This window comes from Mastigoproctus giganteus, chromosome 1 (assembly GCF_048544385.1).
Source record: "Mastigoproctus giganteus isolate SK-2022 chromosome 1, ASM4854438v1, whole genome shotgun sequence".
NCBI lineage: Eukaryota > Metazoa > Arthropoda > Arachnida > Uropygi > Thelyphonidae > Mastigoproctus > Mastigoproctus giganteus.
In genome coordinates, this window is record NC_143575.1 from 251,044,960 (window position 1) to 251,068,927 (window position 23,968).

At 38.8% G+C, this 23,968-nt stretch overlaps 1 protein-coding gene across 1 annotated transcript in view; it reads right to left on the reverse strand.

Annotated features, from left to right (window-relative positions):
* The window catches only part of LOC150091753 (uncharacterized), a 285,842-nt gene that overhangs the window by 35,368 nt on the left and 226,506 nt on the right, over positions 1-23,968 (reverse strand). The window lies entirely within an intron of this gene.

Here is a 23,968-nt window from a genome sequence, read left to right on the forward strand (position 1 = left end):
CATAGTCATGTATACGGGGGCAGAAGATCTCCAAAAGTACCTGAAATTCAATAAAAGTAAATGAATTAGCATTAGCAGAGGCCCATGATGCAAGAAAGCAAACTTATACAGCATCAGCCAAAAAAAAAAAAAAAAACACCCCATTTCACTGATCCATTTATTCCAAATGTTCATCTAGTTCTGCCTCGATTTTATTTAAGCTATCAACTTCAACAACAACACATGGAAGGTTGTTCCAGCAATCAACTACTCGCTGGCTAAAGGCATACTTCTGCACATCTATTCTACAACTGTCTTTCCTCAGTTTAAATCTATGCCCCCTCAGGTTTATAATCTGAGCAAGTGGAAGAATCCCTTCAGCATTAAGCCTGCTAAATCCATTCAAGGCCTTATACACCTCAATCAGATCGCCTCGCAGGTGTCTAGTCTCCAAAAGCTGCAATTTGCAGAACTTAAGCCTTTCTTTATAAGAGCACCACTTTGTTCCTTTCACCAGTCTTGTTGCCCTTCTTTGTACTCGTTCTAGCAACTCTATATCCTTCCTAAACGAGGCTTCTAGATGGCCAGGCCACTCAAGGTGTGGCCTAACCATTGTCTTATACAAGGGGATAATCACCACCTTATCCCTGCTCGCAAAATTCCTGTATATCATTGACAAGGCCCCCATGACCTACTCTGGCAGTCTGTCTGCACGGCTCAGAAAACTTCATATTTGACTGCACATTTACTCCCAAGTCTCTTTCATTCTCCACTACCCTGGTGTAATGCCACATAATTGGTACATTTCTCTCGGGGTTACTGCTACCCACATGCAGTACTTTGCATTTGTCAATGTTAAACTTTGGTTCCCACTTCACAGCCAATTTAAGCAACTTTTCCAGATCCTCTTGCAGCAGCATACTGTTATTAATAACCCTGCCAAACTTTGTATCATCTGCAACCTCTGATATTAAGCTTGATATACCTTCATCAACATCATTGATAAATATACAAAACAACAATGGGCCTAACAGTGAACCCTGAGGATACCACTAATAACATTAGTCCACGTAGAGCAGTACCACTGTCTTCTCCCACTCATCCTTTTTTTTTTTTTTTTTTTTTTTTTGTGTAAACCCAAAACATGAGAGGTATTAGAACCTATAGTACTTAGTACCGTTCTTGGGTTGGAGGTTGAGAAGATGAAAGAAGATATTTGTTGACATTGGACTTAAACTTCTGTAGACTGTAATTTTCAGGATATACGTATGAAGGAAGGTTGTTCCAGAAAAGTGGCAGTTGAATGAATAAACGAGGAAGATGAAAATTGGTTCTGTGAGTTTGAAGTTGGACAGTAAATGGATGTTGGCTGGTGGCGGCACGTGTTTAGACTGTTTTGAAAGAGAGAACGGGAATTATAGAAGCCAATTCAGAAGAACATTGCCCATGGAAATATCTGTTGAAGAGGCATGCAGCAGAAATAGTATGTCTATGAGACAGCGAGTGTAGACACTCTGTTAAAGATGAATCATTAATTAACCTAACTGCCCTCTTCCGAACAGAAACTAGAAGCCTGAGAGAAGTTTTGGGGGCACCACCCCAGATGTTGTAACAATATTCCATGGTAGGGATTTGCGATTTGTACAGAGTAAACAGCTGTTTGGAAGAAAAGTAATGCCGAGAGCGAAAGAGCAATATTTGTAATGTGCTTGTGCCAAGAAAGATTAGAAGACAGGGTAATCCCCAAAAGAGATATATCATTTTGCCTAGAAATCGGAGTGTCACCAAAGATAAGCACAGGAGCAGAAGAATCCTTTTTGTGAGATATAAGACAAAACTGAGTTTTGGAAGGATAGAAATCAACTAAGTTGTCTTTGCCCCACTGGAGAATTACCTGGAGATTGGCAATTAAGGAATTGGTAGCAGATTTTCGAGAAGTTGAAGCTGATTGAGCAGGACAAGGTTTCTCAAAATGGAATGTGGAATGCAGTGTGCTATCATCGGCAAAACTATGGATATGATTTCTAGTCAATGGAAAAAGGCCATTAATATATAAGAGGAAAAGAGTGGGGGAAAAAAACTGAACATTGGGGGACACTGGCATTAGTGGAGAAGTTAGAAGACAGAGTCATCTACCGTCACCCTCAGTGAGCAATTAGAAAGAAAACTGGATAACCAATTACAAAAAACAGTTGGCAAACCATAAGATGGAAGCTTGTTTAGAAGACCTTTATGCCAAACACGATCGAAAACCTTTGTGTTTCACCGAACTTTTCCATTGAATTAGTCCGTAAATGGGTAACATAAGCCAAAATATCACCAGTGGATAGACACTGATGGAATCCACACTGCCGATCGTTGATCAGACGGAAGGTTTCTAGGTAGTTTAAGAGTTCGCGGTTAATTGATTTCTCCATTACTTTAGAAAGAGTAGAAGTAATTGCAATGATACGATAATTGGATGGGAAGGATTTGTCACCTTTTTTAGGAACTGGCTGGATATGAGCAAATTTCCAAGCAAAAGGAAAAACACTTTTGGAATAAGAATGTGAAAAAAGGTGGCAAAGAACAGGACTAAGTTCAGGAGCACAGGTTTTGAGAACAAGTGGAGAAATATCATCGGGAACTGGAGCTTTCTTAGCATCAAGGTTTGTCAAAATCCTTCTGACATCCTTTTGACGGAAGACCACTGGAGGCATTGAATGGAGTGTGTTGGGAATGGTGGGAGGTGTTTTACCAAGGTCATTAATACACGAGTTGGAAGAAAAATGGGATGCTAGCAGGTCAGCTTTATCCTTGGCTGAAGTGACAACAGAACCATCTGGTTTGGACAGAGGTGGGAGCAGAGATGGGCAAAAGTTGCGGCCAATAGCTTTGGCAAGAGACCAGAATGCTCGGCTACCATTAGGGCAAGAAGCAAGTTTTCTACTCTTAGACCGTTCAAACTCTAGTTTTGACTGATTAATAATTGCTTTACAATTGTTGCAAGATTTGGTGTAGGCAGAAAATGAAACTGAAGAATTAGAAACAATCCAATTATGATATCCAACGGTTCTTCTCTTGCCTTAGCACATTTATTGGAAAACTAAGGTTTAGTTTTTAAAGGACGAGATTTTAAAGTGGAGTGTGGGATAAAGGATTCCATTCCTGCAAGAATAATTTCACTGACATGATCTGAGCAAACATTGAAATCAGAAGTTTTGAAACAGCAATCTGAACAAGGAAAAGAAATCTCGTGGGTCATCCCATTTTGCATTCTTGTAATGCCAAACAATACGAGGTTGGGAATAGCCATGAGATAAAGGTTCCATTGGAGAAGAGACAATCACCAAGTTGTGATATGAGTTGCCTAAAGGATCTTGCACTTTGACCGTGTACTTAGAAGGGTTGTTTGTGAGAAAAAGATCAAGTTTGTTGGCTGTATGGTTAGGATTGTCTGGTTTTCTTGTAGGTAAATGAACAATCTGTACAAGGTCATTAGTAATTGCACAAGCCTCAGCATCTCGACCTGCTGGGTCGTTGTAACTAGAAAACAGAAGCCAGCTGGAGTTGTGAACATTAAAATTACCTCACTGTTAGGAAAGTTAGAATGGAGAAAGTCAAGTTGCAAAGAGATGAAGTCAAAGATCTCCAAGTGATTAGTGGAGTTGAGAAAACGGTAGAGACAACAGATGAATTTGACACAATGAGGCAGAGAGATTTTAAGCCAGAGAAGATTGAAATGAGGAGTTATTATGAAATTACCAAGTTTCTGACAAGGAATATCGGAACGGACGTATGCACAAGTACCACTGTTGAGGCGAAAGGAATCATATAGCAAATAATTTGGGCAAGTGAGATGGGCAGCAGTTGAATCAACCGATAACTGAGATTCTGTCAGAAAAAGTACATGCGGTTTGGCAGACTGCAAGTGGAAATGGACATCATTGAGATTAGAATTCAGACCTTGTGAAATGAATTATGAAGTGTTTGGGAGGTTTAGATCTTTTTGCAGATAAGTTTACTCTATTAGTTTGACAATTCATGGTGTATTCAATAGTAAAAAAAAGTGGGTGGGACATGCTGTATGAAGTAATGAAATTTTTGGATAGGGCGTACATGTGGTAAGAATATACCCAGATGCTTGACATAACGTGGCCTCGACAATGCCCCCGCATACACACTACTCGGACTCCCTCCAGTCACTGTTTGGCAGAGTAGAGGTAGCAAGATTATACACTAGCTGATCCGGAAGCCACCTAGAGAGTTACCAATAGGTTCGGTCCAGTGCATTAACTAGCAGCCGGCCTGCTAACACCGTTTTAGAGCTGTACCTTTGAAATGTACCTGTACCTTTGAACATGATGAACACCATCATAACCTCAAAAAGTCATCAATCATACTGCATGATGGAAGAGATGGGGAAGGGTTGACCGGAACTTAGCTCTGGAGACTAAACATGGGTTCCACCACTTCAAGCCTACAATAAGCAAAGTGGTGGTATTGCACAAATTGATGAGTCATCTACCACCTAGTACTGCCTGTAACACAGAGGGGCGGCATTCCTCTATGTGGTGTGGGCGCCACACCTCCACCCCTGCTCACGTTGGTTCACACCTGGGTGGTCACCCACCATGTGCTTGTGTATAGAGATTATACCCAGGATTACTTACAATCCCACAATCGTGAAGGTGCAAGCAGAGGATTTGGCTGACACAGACCGTCTGGACTTCACTTTGACTTGAGTGTCACCCGAATATCAATTCCAACAGTGTTTTAGACTCCCATGTAGCAAGTACAGCTTGTCTGGCATATCTGAGAGAATGTCTGTGACAACCTCAAGGACCACCATTGTAGCAACTTGCCCGTAATGCCATACTGCTCCAATTTGTACAGTAGTCTGTAGTCTTCCACGTGCAACAGTATCAAGTACTTTCCTGAAATCCAAGCCCGAAATTTATATATATCAAAAATCCAGATAAGCTGGTTATCTGGATGAATGAGAATTTAATATTCATTGTTTCCGATGCTGACAAAAATAAAAACTAATTCTTTTTACTACTAATTTTGGAATTTCAAATGAAAACAATATCTAAACTTAATAAATAGATAATTTTAACACAATTACTATAAAGGTCTTGTTATGTCTTCTGTTTTTTACTATTTTTATGAATCATCTATCTGATGTGATTAGGGAGTTTCCATCATCACTTCTGTTGATACAAAGATCTTCAAGATGACTTAATTCACCTCTGGATTGTCTGGTAGCAGAGATTAAATACAATAGTTTAAACTTAAATTTAAAGACATGTAGGCCACCTATAGCTTATTATGATTATGATTACAATTTCAGTAACCAATGCATATGTTGTTGTTATGGGAGTTTAATGGCGCATAAGCTACTATGGCTATAATGCACCTCACTGCATATGTAGAGTAATTAGATCTATAACCCTTGGTGCTATGTTTCTGACACCTTGGATGCTGACATCAGCAGAGCAGGAAACTCAAGCTAATGTAGTCTTAAGAGATTTTAGATATACCAAATTTATGGTTTGCACCTTCAACGTGTATGTAATTCCTTTTTTGAAATATATCTGTTTAGTATGGTCTCCATATACCTACCACAGCATTAGTACAAATGGAAGGATAATCCAGAAATTTTTTTTTATTAGATATCTGTTTTAGTGATTTACACTGAATAGCCACTACATTAGGTACACCTAGTCTATTCATGAAATGGAGTGCGTGTTTGTTAACACTATCATGCATTCATACAATGCAACACCAAGCAGGTGGGTAGATAAATAGGGATGATGTGTGTTGGCACTAGATGTCTTCTTCTTCTTCCAGTCACATAGTTCCCCGAGGAGCTGTTGTGGCCACCAACAAATTTCTCCAACTGCATCGATCATGTGCTATACGAGCAGCATCACAAAATATCATGCCCAAAAGTTCATTGATCCCATCCGTCCACCTAGTTGCAGGTCTTCCTTTAACAGCAGTTTTTGTTATGGTGTCTGTGGCATCAGATAATGTGGTGATATGCCATTGCCTACCACATGGCCGATTTTGAAAGGGGCTGGCTTAAATCACAGGAAGAGTCATCATGCATCCCATGAGATGCTGCTCTTGAAGAGGAAAGGTGACTACAACAGAGCCCTACTTAGTGCAGAGGGCCGATTACAAATGGTTTTCGCCTGGTTTCTAGAGGTCGTCTATGTATATAAATGGATATATATTATTCATAAAGTGACGCTATTATCCCTCTTCTTCTTTCTTCGATGTCTAATTAATGTCAAATATTTCCAATACAATCTGCTGGCATTGCTTTACAAGAAAGCAATACCAATGCCGAATATATGGTATTTTAAAATAATTTTCTCGCAAAACCATAAGGCATGCAACGTTTTCTTACCATAAACATATTTTCATGCTGATTCACACAGTTTTAAACCCCAATGAATACAGTTCTTACGTTTTAAAATATTCGTTCCTGTATTTCAAATTGTGCAGGCAGATATGAAGTTCTCTGAGCAGTGCAGACGGGCTGCAAGAGTAGCTCATGGAGTATTGTCAATGATATACAGGAATTTTTCCAGCAGGGATAAGGAGGTGATTATTCCATTGTATAAGGCAATGGTCAGGCCACACCTAGAGTACTGTATACAGGTCTGGAGGCCTCATTTCAAGAAGGATGTAGAGCTGCTGGAACGAGTACAGAGAAAGGCAACAAGATTAGTGAATGGAACAAAGGGGTGCTCTTACGAAGAAAGGCTTAAGTTTTGCAAATTACAGTGTCTGGAGACTAGGCACCAGCGAGGTGATCTGATAGAGGTGTATAAAGCCTTGAATGGTTTAAGCATGCTCAATGCTGATGGGATTCTTCCTCTAGCTCAGAAAAATCACCTGAGAGGGCATAAATTCAAATTGAGGAAAGACAGATGTAGGATAGACGTGCGGAAATTTGCCTTTAGCCAGCGGGTGGTTGGTTGGTGGAACAGACTGCCATCCCTTGTGGTGGAGGTTGATAGCCTAAATAAGTTTAAGGCTCAGCTGGACAGGTATTTTGAACGAACAGAGGGGTGAAGTGGAAGTGGGTTTTTTTTTTTTTTTTTGGCTGATGCTGCATAAGCTTGCTTTCTTGCATCAAATGCCTCTACTAATGCTAATGCTAAAATTTACGCTCCTTTCATATAGCATTAACAGCTGCATAATCTTCTGTATTCTTTGAATGTGATAACCGTTAAACTGTTTTAATCTTAGTCTAAATATTTACCACACAGACAGAAAATATGACGAATGAATCCTCTCTATGGATATCGATCACCAATTTCAGTAAGAACCATTACCTGAGACACACACAGGAACTGATACAAATTTTGATCTACCTTTTTTCCAAAAGAAAGAGCTAAAAGTGAAAAATGCAAGCAGAATACTAGCAAACTGGCAAACTCAACCTTCTTCCCCAAGATGAATTAACGGCGAACTTCATTCAAACTGTAGAGGATTCCGAAGCAATACCAATGATATTTACTATTCAATAAACAAATACAATCCTGCTGGCATCTCTTTACAAGAATCCTACCTTACTCCCTCAGTTTATTCTATCATAAAAGCTATACCTTATATAGAAGAGACAGAAATGATTCACCGGATGTGCTGGTATGAATATCTGAGAAACTGTAAATTTGCTGATATTGTCATATACAAGTGTCTTGGGTCTTGAGAATGCACCTATAACTAAATATCATCCAGTCAATGGTGATACTGTGACTGGAAACAGCTCAATGAAGGAGACCAAAAGAGTCTGACATGACTTGTGCAGGAAAACTGAAAGCTACAGTCAGTCAAATAGCAATCAAGTACAACAGTGGTAACCAAAGAGGCATTTCAGAATGCACAACTCATTGTACCTTGTCACATGAAGTCAGGGATTGGGACCACAGTGCTGCTTGACAAACAACACTATGTACCTTGTTACAGATGAGATATCAGAGCCAATGATAAACAACTAGACTTCATTCCCATTAGCAAAAAGTAAGAAGTTATGGATACGGTGGGTTCAGAAACACCAATAAAACCACTCACCGACTTACGCAAGCATTGCATTCCGCAGAACTCTACGTAAGTCAAATTTTACGTAAGTTAGAATTTCCATAAACGCTCACTCAGCACCTACAACTATGCACACTAAATTTGATTGAAGCAAAAAAGAAATGTTCGATGAACATGTAAATAGAATTATTCATTCAATTTTTTTTATCTCATGCACAGGAAAAATTACAAAAAGTGAACAAAATTACAAAAAGAGAGGGGAGATGGGCATAACGTCAGCAAATTTTATCTTTCGAGCATCGTTGCCAGAATTAACTTTCCACCTGATAAGTATGCTGCTGCGGAAGTTGATGGCTGTGGAGATTTAGAAGGGGTTTTTTCCAACACATCACAAATTTTCTCTGCAGCTGCAGAATCGGCACTGGCGACTTCACCACATACTTTAATGTTTTGGAAACCAGTGCAATGCTTGAACCTATTAAACCACCCGTTGCTTGCCACGAACTCGGCTTGGGGTTCACCATACTTATCCTTAATATCTTCATAAATACTTCTTGCTTTTGCTTGAATGGCCATTAGACTCAGGGGCACTCGCTTCTGAACCTGATTTTCCATTCATTCATATTATTAATAGCTTCTCCATCTTCGATATAGCATCTGAACACTGTTTTGTGATCACTGTTGATCTTAAATGTGTTGATCCTTTAACATGTTCTTTTATATAAGCACTGTCCTTTAAAATAGTATTCACTGTTGAAGCAGCGAGACCTAATTCCCTTGCAATAGTTGTTGTTATTTGGTTTTTAGGAGCATTAGCAACGAAGGCCATATTGCTCGGGGATATGCGGTGGTCATTCCCTGACCTTTCCGTATTCTCCGTATTTGGTGGTCATGGGCTCGAACCCCGGTCTAATCAAGAAGCATGTGCTACGCACTGCTGCTCCTGCCCACCTGGCTACAGAGGCGCTCCCTTGCAATAGATAACAAACTTTGTCCTGCTTCGTACTTCTTATCATCTTCATTTCTAAATCAATTTTGTTCCATTCCCTAGCACTGCCACCACTTGCACTTTCTGTTGTTCACTTTCCCTTCACCATTGTAATAAGTAAATAGAAATGAAGAGAAGATTCTGAAAACTTATGTTTTTATATGATTCAAGATTTCAGTGAAGGGGAACACATTTCACCATAATACTGTAATGTAAAAACCCACAGAATTCCAGTTATCGGTATTATCACAAATGCAATAAGACCGAGTTTACTACCTGCTGTTTATAATAGATTGCGCTAACAGAAAAGCCCAATAAACTTGAAAATGCAAATTGTTTTTACTGTTTTATGGTAGTGACCTCCAGTAATGTGTTTTAGAAAAATATCACAAAGGCATTCAAAATTGATTCTTATAACAGAACATATGATAACAATGAAAGTGTGGTGCAATTTCCATTATAAAAATGACCTTTTAGAGAGATAAATAGTTTAGTTATATAGCGAATATTTCAACTTCCGAGTTCTTGGAATGAATTACCAAAGGACCCCCCCCCCCCCCAAAAAAAAACAATGTGTTATTGGGTTCACGTTACGATATTTTCACAATACCTCCATTTATTTCTATGGGATGAAAAATACGGTTCCACGATTTTTTTAAGTTTGCACTGGCTGGCAAAAACTTATATAAAGTCGAATTTCCATAAGTCGAGTATTACGTAAGCCAGGAAGTGCCTGTATTAGAGTGGTGGATTGGAAAACCAGAAAATGGCAAAAACAGTATGAGTCTTCAAACTTATTCTGCCCAATGTCAACAATGCAGCCTCGTGGCATAATGGTGAGAGGACTGTTTTTGTGGTGCATGTTAAGTCTCCTTGATACTGGTGGGGCAACAAACATTTTAATGCCACATGCCATCTGCAATATAATTCTGAACAGGCATCCCTCCATGGCTGCATTATATCCAACTGTGAAATGTACAGAACTTGTTCCAGGAACACGAGATTGAATTTAGCCTACTTTAGTGGCCTCCCCACTCAGTAAATCTCTATCCAGCTGAGTGTATGTAACAGACGAGATGGAATGAGATTTTTGAAGCAGAGATCTGAAAAAATCCAACAACTGTGAGAAGAAAACGAGTCAATGTGAACCAGCATCCCTGTGGCATACATTTTTGACACCGTGTTGAGTCCATACCATGTTGAATTCAGGCTGTTCAGAGGGCTAAAGAGGGACCTACTTGCTATTAGGTAGATGTACTTAATAAAGTGGGCGCTCTGCATATAACATTCATTAATTATAAAGAACATAAAGTATAAAGAAATGTCTACATTATGATCATTTCATCTTTATGGTCAGAGATTAGGAATTAAAATAAATTAATTATTACCAGATTCAATGCAAATTCTTATTCTGTCATGCATTAGAAAAAAATTGAGTTTGTTATTTTAGTTAATTAATTAATTTATTTTTTACCTGTCTCTTTGGGAACCAAGGATAATAATATCTGCATAAGTGTATACAGATATATGTATGAAGATATAAGGTATACAGATGAGCCAAAACATTATGACCAGCGAGTCATTATGCAAATCGAAGCAATGCAGGTGAACGCGCATGCATGGGTCAGGATACGGTATAAAAAACACCTGATACTGAGATCCGTTAATCAGTGTTACTCTTGTTCTTCAAATGGGAAAGACAGTGGACTTAAGCGAGTTTGACAAAGGCCAAATTGTAATGGCCAGACAACTGGGTCAGAGCATATCCGAAATGGCACGGCTGGTGGGATGCTCATGGTCAGCTGTGGTCAGTACCTACTGAAGGTGGTCCGACGAGGTGTTGGATGACCACAGCTCATCGATGCTCGAGGTGAGTGAAGGCTCTCCCGGATGGTACGTGGCAACAGAAGGGCAACTGTGGCGCAACTAGTTGGTAATTGGAATGCTGGTGATGGGAGTAATGTGTCACAACACACAGTACATTGAATCCTGCTGAAAATGGGGCTGTGTAGTTGCAGGCCGCTCCAAGTGCCCATGCTAACCATGGTTCACTGGCGACAGTGGCTACAATGGACACCTGAGCATCGAAACTGGACTTTGATTGGAAGAAGGTAGTCTGGTCCGATGAATCACGTTTCTCATTGCACCATGTGGATGGCCGGGTATGTGTGCGTTGTTTACCTGGGGAAGTGAAGGCACCTGGATGCACCATGGGATGAAAACAAGCAGGTCGCAGCTGTTGTTGTTGTTGTTGTTGTTATTTGGTTTTTAGGAGAATTAGCAACTAAGGCTATATTGCTCCGGGGATATGCGATGGTCATTCCCTGGCCTTTCCGCATCCTCCGTATTTGGTGGTCACGGGCTCGAACCCCGGTCTAATCAAGAAGCGTGTGCTACGCACTGCCGCTCCTGCCCACCTGGCTATGGAGGCGCCAAGGTTGCAGCAGTGTCATGCTTTGGGCAATGTTCTGCTGGGATACCCTGGGTCCAGTCATCCGTGTACTGGGCACTCTGATGTCTGCCACCTACCTAAACATCATACTTACAATATCCATACATTTTTAAATCTCTGGCCTTTAGAGCATACCGTAACACACAATGTATACTACAAGGAGATGGGGGAAACCCCCGATGCCGTTAGACCCTAAACACCATTGCTGACGAGGTATACGCTTTCATGGCAACAGTCTTTCCCTCTGGCGGTGCCGTCTTTCAGTAGGATAATGCACCATGCCACACCGCCCAGATTGTTCGAGACTGATTAGTGGAACATGAGGAAGACTTCCAAGTATTGCCCTGGCTCCAAATTCCCGACATCAATCCCATTGAGCAGCTGTGGTTTGTGTTGGAACAGCAACACTGATCTGCGGCGTCTCAACCACGGACTTTACAGGAATTAAAAGATCTGCTGGTTACATGTTGGTACCAGATACCACAAGACACATTTAGAAATCGTGTAGCGTCCATGCCTCGCTGGGTACAAGCTGTGTTGGCTGCACTTGGAGGATCAACATCATATTAGGTAGGTGGTCGTAATGTTTTGGCTCATTGGTGTATATGCACAATGCATTATTCCTTTAAAATAGTTTTTAACATAAGATATTATTAAAGCTCATAAACACATTACTTGTATACAGATAAAATTTTGTATTCTGGTCTCATTATCTAATTCTGTAAATAAGTGAAATCATAACTGCATATAATCTATGCTTATGATTGGCAACATTTTATTACAATTTTTTTTTTAATCTAACTTTTCTGCTGTATATTTTCACATCTTTTGAATTATTTGTATTATCTGATCTGGAGTAATGTACCTGTTCACCCCCTTCCTCCCCATCCACAGTGAATCTACGATAGTTGGCAGGCTCTGCAGAATGAAATTTTGAAATTTTTGATGAAAGAATTACAGAATTCTTTCAGGAAATTACGTATGTACATTTTCTGATTTCATTTTTGATAATAATTTTGTACTAATATAAAATTATTAACAAAAATGAAACCAGAATAAAAAAAAAAGAAGAAATAAATGTAAAAAAAAACCCATCACTTTTTTGATGAAATAATATGCTCTAGATCTAATTATTATTATGTTTATTCACTACAGCTTCATCTCCTGTATGGCCCGTAGGCTAGGAAAGCATACAAATACTTAATTATTTACAGCATACAAATTTATATAAATTCTAAATATAATTAAAATATTAATATTACATACATTGAAACTGAAATATACAGTGATTGACACACATGCCAGTTCTTCAGAAATTCACATTACTATTTGTGTTATATTATTATGATTAACTTTACAAGTTAATTTTTTCCTAGCACGTGCTTGAAAAGCAAAAACTCATAAAGTGGGAATTCATTCCCTATAGATATAATGTTAAAAACAGTGGCTATGTTCTTTAACATTGGCTACGTTCTCAAGAATGAAATTTGACCATAGTAATATTAAATAAAGGTCAACAAAACAATAGTGTATGCTTAAACAATGATTTATTTATCCAAAGATAAGAAAACTTAGCCTTTAAAATTAAGCAAATTATAATAATAAGGAAATTATTTATGTCACACAAACGTTAAAGAATAATGAGACCACGTTTGCTTATGATCTCATATTTTGTTTCCAATGTTATTCTTTTTCACTTTCTTTTTATTAATATCACTCTCCGTAGTATTACTTCGTTTTGGCACACTGTACAGTATAAATAAGCGGGATAAATCTGAAATAAGACAAGACAGCAAAAATGAAGAGAAACACAACCACTCTTTGTAACATAACATAAAGCAGTTAACACAGCATGGTAACCGCTTTATGTTATGTGAGTCAGCAAGACACTCTCGACTGAGGCACTGCCTGAACAAACACATTCACAGTAGTATGTGTAGCTATACAATACTAAAATAGTACTGTAGTATTGTATAACTACGGGCATGGCTTGAAATGCTACATTTATGAATGTTCAGCATTTATTTATTGAATTAATGTTCATATTTTTGATTTTGCTTATACTTGAAAAAAAAAAAAAATTACTCGTAAAGTGGGAATTGCCTGTACATAATTTACATATATAAAAATTTAGAGGTTATTTTCATAGAAATTGTTTAATATTTACACAATATTTTTATACTGTATTATTTCCATGGGTGGTTCAAAAAAGATTTGTATTCACCCAGAAGTAGTTGTGGTAGAAGGTTAAACAAACACCACGTATTATACTTTTTCAACATAGTCACCAAACAAAATTACACATTTTTGCCCACCTCTCTATAGACTTCTGCTGGTCAGTTTCATAGAAATCCTCTGATTGCCCTTCAAACCACAGCTTGGCAGCAGAAATTACCTCATCAGCAGCAAAGTGTTGTCCGTGAAGAAAGGACTTCAGAGCAGGAAACAAGAATAAATCTGAGGCTGCAAGGTCAGGGGAATAAGCAGGATGCGGCCATATTTCAAACCTACATTCATAGAAACACCTCACTGCAGCATGCAAGGAATGTGTAGGAGCATATCGTGAAGCAGGTGCACAATTTCCCCTGTCTTTTTTCTTTTATAGCAGCATGTACTTTATATGAGAGGTTGGAATAATATTTCACCATCACAGTACAGCCCTTTTGAAGGTAATCTGGTTGCATTTTTGCCTTTTTTTTGGGGAGGGGTGATTCTGTGTGCCTCCATTGCTTTGACATTTGTTTAGTTTCGGGATCATAGTGATGGGCCCAAGTCTCAAACATGGTTTTCATGTACATCAGAGAGTCTTATAATGGGGAATTTTAATTTCCCAGATATTGACTGGAACGTGTGGGTTGGTCACTCACACACTAGCAAGGCTTTTGTGGATTTATTGGATGATTGTTTTCTACATCAGCATGTGATTCTTCATGCATTAAGAATCTGCAGATAAAGGAACCACTAGGCGGCAGTGATCACATTGTGCTAAAGTGGGATTTACTCAAAGAGGTAACTACCATCAGGGGTAAAGGGAAGGGTTATTGCTTTCGTAAAGGCGACTACGATGGTCTGAGACAGTATTTAAATTTTATACAGTGGGACCAACTGAAGATGTTACCAACAGCAAATTCAAAATGGGAAGCATTCAAAGAACTTATCTTGGAAGCTACTAGGCTTTACATTCCAAATAAGAAGTATTGTTCAAGGTTCAGGCCTAAATGGTTGTCAGATGAACGGTTTGGTTTGGTTTTTTTTTTAGGAGCATTAGCAACTAAGGCCATATTGCTCCGGTGCAGTGGTCATTCCCTGACCTTTCTGCATGCTCCCTATTTGGTGGTGATGGGCTCGAACCCCGGTCTAATCAAGAAGCGTGTGCTACGCACTGCTGCTCCTTCCCACCTGGCTACGGAGGCGCCGTGTCAGATGAACTAATGAGACACATGACAGAGAGGAAAAATGCATGGGATACATATAAATTAACATGTGACACAGAAGCCTATGATAGATACAAGTTGATCTGTAACCAAGTTACAAAGGAGGTAAGGCAGGCAAAGGCAGATTACGAGAAATCTTTGGCAATGGATGCAAAGAAAAACAGCAAATAGTTCTTTATTTATGTAAACTCTAGAAGGAAGGGGATGAATCAGATTGGTCCACTTGATATCGATGGGTCAACTGTTGATGATCCTGCTCAGGTGGCTAAAAAACTAAATGAATATTTTGCACCGACATTCAAACATGAGGAGTTATTCAGCGAGGGGAATGCCAGAGGTGTATTCAACTCTGGCAGTAAGCTAGAGAATCTTGTAATAACTGAGAGTCAAGTGGAGGAGAAATTGTTGAAGATAAACACAAGAAAGGCATCTGGGGTGGATGGGATCTATCCAGTTATATTAAAGGAGGCAGCAAAGGAAGTAAGCAAACCCTTAGGCATAATTATGAGAGCTTTCTTGGACTCAGGGGAGGTACCCACAGACTGGAGATGTGCAAATGTAACCCCAATTCACAAAGGAGGATCAAAGGCCGACATAAGTAATTATAGACCTGTGAGTTTAACTTCTGTTCCAGAGAAATTAATGGAGGCACTGGAGGATCATCTAGACAAGACTTCAGTTATAGCTTGGACATAGCATGGTTTTGTTAAGGGGAAGTCTTGCCTGACCAATTTGACTGGATACTATGATGCAGTCACAAAAGAACTGGATGCAGGGAATAACTGATATTATATACTTGGATCTTAGAAAGGCTTTTGATACTGTTGCACATGGAAGACTGCTGCACAAATTGGAGCAGTGTGGCATTGGAGGCAAATTGCTGCTATGGATAAAGGGGTGGTTGAGGGGGAGAAGACAGAGTGGTAATCAATGGACACTGCTCATCGTGGACTAATGTTATTAGTGGAGTCCCTCAGGGTTCAGTGTTGGGTCAATTATTGTTTTCTGTATTCATCAATGATATTGATGATGGTATATCAGGCTCAATGTCCAAGTTTGCAGACAATACATACTGCAGGGTTGTTAATGACACTAATGACAGTAAGCTGCTGCAACACGATCTAGAAAAGTTGAGCAGGTGGGCTGAGAGGTGGCAAATGAAGTTTAACATTGACAAATGTAAATTACTACATATGGGAAACAGCAACCCCAGAGCAACGTATCAACTCTGAGGTACTACACTGATAGTGGTAGAGAATGAAAAGGACCTGGGGGTAAATGTGCAGGCAGATATGAAGTTCTCTGAGCAGTGCAGACGGGCTGCAAGAGTAGTTCACGGTGTCTTATCAATGATATACAGGAATTTTTCTAGCAGGGATAAGGAGGTGATTATTCCCTTGTATAAGGCAATTTACACCTTGAGTACTGTATACAGGTCTGGAGGCCTCATTTCAAGAAGGATGTAGAGCTGCTGGAACGAGTACAGAGAAGGGCAACAAGATTGGTGAATGGAACAAAGGGTTGCTCTTACGAAGAAAGGCTTAAGTTTTGTAAATTACAGTGTCTGGATACTAGGCACCAGTGAGGTGATCTGATAGAGGTGTATAAAGCCTTAAATGGTTTGAGCATGCTCAATGCTGATGGGATTCTTCCTCTTGCTCAGAATAATCACCTGAGAGGGCATAAATTCAAATTGAGGAAAGACAGATGTAGGACAGACGTGCGAAAATTTGCCTTTAGCCAGTGGGTAGTTGGTTGGTGGAACAGACTTCCATCCCTTGTCGTGGAAGTTGATAGCCTAAATAAATTGAAGGCTCAGCTGGACAGGTATTTCGGACGAACGGAGGGGTGAAGTCGGTTTTTTTTTTTTTTTTTGGCTGATGCTCCATAAGCTTGCTTTCTTGCATCATATGCCTCTACTAATGCTAATGCTAATGGTGACTAGTTGTGAAGAAACTCCTCCTGCTTTTCTTGGCACATCGACAATATTTCATGTGTACACTGTGCCCTTTCCTTCTTCTGGTAAGGACTCATAAGTCAGGGAACCCATCTATCAGACACCTTACTCATATGCAACTATTGATAGAAAATGTTCTCTCCAGACCTTACACTAATATGGAGCTTTGGAGCTCTGCAGCTAGTTCTTTGATGCTAGTACAGCGCTCTTCCAAGATTAATGCCTCAATTTTTACAACACTCTCTTATGTTACAGTAGTTGCTGGGCATCCTGGGATTTCTTCATCATGCACTGAAGTTCTTCCATATTTGAATTTTTTATACCAATGCATAACAATGCTGTATTCTGCAGTCTTCTCCATAAACAGCAACCATTTCTTTATGGATTGTTTAGGGTGATTTCCCTTGCAGAAAGACGAACCAAATCACATAGCTGTACTCCACTTTTTCCATTGTGACACTTCACTTCATTCAGAACTGCAAAAAAAAAAAAAAAAAAAAAAAAAACCACCAGTCAGATTGAAATCAAAATTTATGTGCAGAGATTTCAAGGTATCAAACAAAAAATTTTGTTTAATACCTTGAATACATACTATAATTTACTGATATAAATTATAGCTCTGGCTTTTATGCTAATTGTGGCAATTTGATTTAGAATTTGACATCTGTAGACCTTTATTGTCTTTGAACTTATTTGGATATATGCATAAGGTGTTGAAATTCTAGATGATTACTTGGGAACATCCCTCTTAATGAGTCCAGGTTGATGAGTATTAAACTGAGTGGAAGGTTCTGATTCTGCTAGTTTCCATTTCTTGTTTTTGGAAGTGAGACAATATCTTCCACAGATGGGGTGCCAATTCGGCAAGTTTGCTATCAATTTAGCAAGCGTGGACATGTTTCTATTGAGAACACGTGAGCTTCCAGTACAGAGGACCAGATTTTGAAGGTCAATACCTTAAGAAATGTGAGACATTTCTTAAGGTATTGGTCAATCAGTTTAACATTGTAGCAGCCTACAAGTTCTTGGTGATGGCCAAGGATGCAGTATAAGTTTTCTTAGTGTTTGGGGAGTATTCTTTGAAATTTAGGTCTTTATGTCACTCGAGGCACAGATCCCTATGGGATGAAACCTTCTGGATTCACTCAGCATTAACAATAATTTGGATGCCATTCCTAAACAAGGATGTGATGATCAGTGTAGGAGCTGATATTTGGATTTATTGCTAGGAATGCCAATATAGGTGGTTAACATCAACCCATCATGGGGTACACTCCTTATTGCAAAAATAGTTTTCTGGTGAGATCCACTAGATATAATTAACTGTCTACCCTGTAGCAAAGATGCCATGATGCTGATTATTCGAATTGATGCCTTGAAGTATTCCTTTGATGTATGTAAGTTTAGGAATTCATACATTATCAAAAGCAGATTTAACACTGAAAAGAGTATCCAGATTCAAGATCACGGACCTGTGTCAAGCAAGACTGTAAGAAGGTAGGATGGTCTGTAAGTGAAACAATGGTGAATAATTACTGAATGTATAAGCTTATTAAAATTTTCAGTATGGTGCACTGGAAGATGTCAAGGAGGATATCCATTACATACATTGAACACACCTTAACCATAAGTAGTGGGAAGTCATAAGGTCTGGATGTGGCCTTGTTGGACAGGCCATTTATCACACTAATTAGCTGCTGCTTAGAGATTATCATATCTTCCATAATAGTCACAGTTTTCTGAGCTCTGTTAGGCAGAGTTGTAGTTGAGGTGGCCATCATGTGATGATCAAAAGACGTGCACTCAATCTTCGAAGAGCTATTCTTCCATGTTAAAGTGATCGCTGATCTTAATTCTATAGCAGTCCTTTAATTTAGACTTCTGTAAGCAAAAATCACAACTGAGGTCAAGAGGATCTCAGATTTTCAAAAAAACATTTTTGCGCTGCCATCTATTATAAGTTTCTACAATTAGTTGCAAATACAGATAAGAGATGGCAGAAAGTACTAAAAAAATTAAGACAATTTGATATTAACAGACACATTGTTTGGATCAACCTTCAAACAAGATGTGCGAGTATACCCCCCGTCCATCTCGTGCACCTAAACCTCACATATCAAAGGTGCAAAACTAAGAAGTAATCCTTCCCCCTCACCTAGAGCCCAACATATGAAAAGTGAAGATCTAAGAAGTACTCCTGAAAGGTCTCACTAAGATAATGACTAGACATCAGATTACACGTGTTTGTATACAACACAAATATTACTAGCAACATTGCAAATTTTGTTAAACTCGAAAATGTGATTGAAAACATTAAAATATTACAATAACATTAGCACAGGAAAAGATATCAGTAGCGTTTTACTTTTAATTCTCGTGCTATCAATAACTTTGCACGAGAGTATATTCTTTGAATATGTAACAATAATAGTTCAGTTAAAAAACTTACAGTATAGGCAGTTTGAGCTTTCATGCAAAATGCCAAAAATCAAATCTGCTGCTAAACTTATGGAATAATGGCTTGCCAATCATGGAAGGGAATTCATTATGGATGGAAGTATTGCCCTTTGTGTTGTTCATGAAAGGAATGTTCTGCGCAGGAAGAACTTTGAGATTGACTAATATGTGAACACAAACATTGCACATTGTGGGGGGGGGAGACAAGGAAAAATTACCAGATTAGTTGCTTTTATCCTAAGCTATGAAACTCACTGATGATATCATGGATGGAAGATGCTTGCGGCTGTTATATCGCACATTTACTATGTTGGAAATTAGAGCACTTCTTGTTCACACTTGCTTGCTTGTAAGGTTCTTGAAAATGTGAATTACCTACAAGACTTGCGAATAATTAATTGTACTTATAGCCAGACTGATATTTTATCCATGGCAAAAAAAAATCTATGCTTTTGTTAGTGTCATTGCTATATATATGATAAAAACAACTTCCATAATACAAGTTTTCTATTCAAACATATTCATGTTACTTGCTTTTAGCTCAGGGCTTATATGGGCTTCCAGAAACAATTCAGGAGAATTATGGCAAAGTTAGTAATTTATTGTGTAAAAAAAAAAAAAAAAGAAAAAAGAAAAAAGATTTCATAAAAGCCCTTAAATGCATAGATATACAAAGATTTGCAACCTGGGCCTTCTGCTTCCACCAAAGTCTATTTTGACAAGGTGGGGAACATGGTTATGTGTAGCATTGTTTTTATGCTAAAAAAAACTATGATTCTATAAAAAAAAGTTGCCAGTGTTTTGGATAAGTGGATGCTGCAGCTAATGGCATTGCTAAGGCAGTTATTCCTGATTCTTTAATTAGAAAACATGTGCTGTTTATTGAGACTCATCATGATCGGTTTCATGATGAGTCTCAATAATTCCAAAAGTTTCCAAAATTTTCCTAATTCCAAAAGTTTCCCCATGCTACAACCAAACTTTTAGCATGCGGAAACTTTCTTTGAGAAAGTTTCCCAACAGAAAGAACACTTTCAACCATCTCTTGAGACAATGGAGAGAAAATAAGAATTAAATTTAATAATGTTCTAAAAAATAACTCTGAATTTCATACTTCATGGAGCAGCAGTGCGTAGCACACTCTTCTTGATTAGACTGGGGTTCGAGCCCGTCACCACCAAATACGGAGGATGCGGAAAGGTCAGGGAATGACCACCGCATATTCCCGGAGCAATATGGGCTTAGTTGCTAATGCTCCTAAAAACCAAATAACAAACAAACAAACATACTTCATGAAAACAGATGACTCTGTTAATGTTAAAATGTAAATGAGCAGGAACTTATATTTCCAGTAGAGGCTTCAAGGGCTCACATTTTCAAGTTTAGCCCAGTCATTTCCATAGACCAGAAAGATAGTCTTCTGCTTTTAAAGTGATTTTGGCCAATAAATGGCACAAATTTACAATGGATCACACTGAAAAATATTTCTTTTTACTGTAAAATGAGATTATTCCATATAAAAAAACTTTTAAATCCTGAATACAAAAAAAATTGTAATTCAATTTCTTTATTACATTTATTTATTAATAAATAAATGCATAATACAGCTGCTCCCTGGCTTATGTAACACTCGATTTTACATAAGTTTTGGCCGGCCACTGCAAACTTCAAAAAATTGCAGAAACATATTTTGCATCCTGTAGGAATAACTGGAGTTATCATGAAAATATTGTAATGTGAACTCAATAATACATTGTTTTTTTTTTTTTTTTTTTTGGTAATTTGTTCCAAGACCTCGGAAGTTGAAATTTTCACTATACGGGGTGTCTCAAAAATATTGGTACAAACGTTTAGGGTAGATAGGTAACATCTAAAGGAATGCGAATCACATAGGAACCCATAACCAGAAACGTCACGGGAAAGCAGTAGCAGGGAAACAAGAAGCAGAAATGACACAAGACAGTAATTAGTGGCAAACGTTTATTTGACATAATATTAACAATGGAGTACGAGATGGATGTATTTCATGATGTTACAGCAGTTGCTCGAAGGTTCAACCATGAGACGCGATGCATGCGTGACACCGATGTAGCATGGATTGGCGGACACCGTCGAACACACCTGGAGTTTCTTTGACAGTAGCAGCAACGCAGACAAGTCTCGCCACGAGATCCATTTCCGTCTCCACAGGCGATTCATACACGATAGATTTGAGGGCCCCCCACAGAAAGAAATCAAGGCTCGATAAACCAGGTGAGCATGGGGGCCAGGCAACGAGTCTCCACGGCCAATCCATCAACGCCAAAAACGCCTGTTCAAATGGTCATGAACACACCTTCCATAATGGGCAGGCGCCCAGTCATGTTGAAACCAAATGTTGCGTCTCACATTTGCTGGAACACCGTCAAGTAACCTTGGTAGAGCTTGTTCAAGAAAGATCCGATATTTAGCGGAGTTCATGCGGGATGGTAACAGGTATGGGCCGACTAAGCAGTCGCCGACCATACCTGCCCACACATTTATTGCGAAGCGATGTTGTGCTGCATGGGGGCGCACACAGTGTGCCAACACGAGCATTTGCCGATTGAATAAGCCTCATCCATTAACGAAACATAGGCTGGAAAATTCAAGTCTTGAGTACTTTCTTGGAGAAACTGCACAAAAGCCACACGTGCAGGATGATATTGGGGGAGCAGTAACTGAACCCTTTGGAGATGAAAGGGGTGTAAGGAATTGTCATGCCAGACATGCTGTACACTGCAATGAGACACTCCTAAGGCAGAGGCAATGGCACATGTGCTGGTAGTAGGATTATTCTGGACGGCATTCAACACACTTTCTTCCAGGGTGGGAGTTCGCGTCGAACGTGGTCTGCCCGCACTACTCGTGTTGCCTCTAAATGACCCATAATCGCAAAAATTTTGATGCACACGTGCAAACAAATGGTGGTCCGGTACATGTCTGCCTGGGAAGTGTTCTCCATAAATTTGTTGAGAGGCTCGTTTATTGCCCTCTGCTAATCCATATACTAGGTGCATGTCTACCAGATCACAGTTCGTATATCGATGCATGCTCTTCGTGCGGCAACTACTGCTTGAATGAGTAAACCAGAAATTTTTTCTCTCACGAACTGATGAACAGCGGCATCTACTGACTTACGGGGACGTTTCCGGTTATAGGTTCCTATGCGATTCATATTCCTTTAGATATTACCTACCTCCCCTAAACGTTTGTACCAATATTTTTGAGACACCTTGTATAACTAAGCTATTTATCTCTCTAAAAGGTCATTTTTATAATGGAAATTGCACCACACTTTCATCGTCATATGTTCTGTTATAAGAATCATTTTGAATGCCTTTGTGATATTTTTATAAAACACATTACTGGAGGTCCCTACCATAAAACAATAAAAACAATTTGCACTCTCCGGTTTATTAGGCTTTTCTGTTAGCGCAATCTATTATAAACTCAATCTTATTGCATTTGTGATAATAACGATAACTGGAATTCTGTGTGTTTTTACGTTATGGTATTATGGTGAAATGAGTTCCCCTTCACTGAAATCTTCAATCATATAAAAAACTTAAATAAATTTTCAGAATCTTCTCTTCATTCCTATTTACTTATTACAATGGTGGAGGGAAAGGGACCAACGGAAAGTGCAAATGCTGGAAGTGCTAGGAAATGAAACAAAATTGATTTAGAACTTAAGATGATTAATTAAGAAGTACGAAGCAGGTCAAAGTTTGTCATCTATTGCATGGAATTAGGTCTTGTTGCTTCAACAGTGCATACTATTTTAAGGGACAGTGTGCGTATAAAAGAACATGTTAAAGGATCAACGCATTAAGTTCAGCAGTGATCACAAAACTTCAGGTGCTATATTGAAGATGGAAAAGCTATTAATAATATGGATGGAAAATCAGATTCAGAAGCAAGTTCCCCTGAGTCCAATGGGCATTCACACAAAAGCAAGAAGCATTTATGAAGATATTAAGGATAAGTACGGTGACCACCAAGCCAAGTTCGTGGCAAGCAACTAGTGGTTTAATAGGTTCAAGCATTGCACTGGTTTCCAAAACATTAAAGTATATGGTGAAGTCACCAGTGCCGATTCTGCAGCTGCAGAGAAATTTTTTGATTTGTTGGAAAAAACCCCTTCTAAATCTCTATAGCCCTCAACTTCTGCAGCGGTGTGCTTATCAGCTGGAGAGTTAATTCTGGCAATGATGATGGAAAGGTAAAACTTGCTGATGTTATGCCCATCTCCTCTCTTTTTTGTAATTTTATGATTTTGAAACTTTTGTAATTTTGTACACTTTTGTCATTTTCCCTGCGCATGAGATAAAAAAATTGAATTACTAATTCTGTTTACACGTTCGTCGAACATTTCTTTTTTGCTTCAATCAAATTTGCGAGTGCTGCATAAGCATTTAGAGAAATTCTGACTTATGTAAAATTCCAACTTACGTAGAGTTCAGTGGAATGCAAACCTTACATAAGTCGGGGAGTGGCTGTATATGCAAAGATGTTACTATATGTAGCATTTCAGGGAATATTTTCATATATTGTCGTGTTTTGCATATATTTTAGTGCATATTATTCAATGTTTAATAATAACATTCTTTAAAACCTTTTAATATAATACAATTTTAATACAA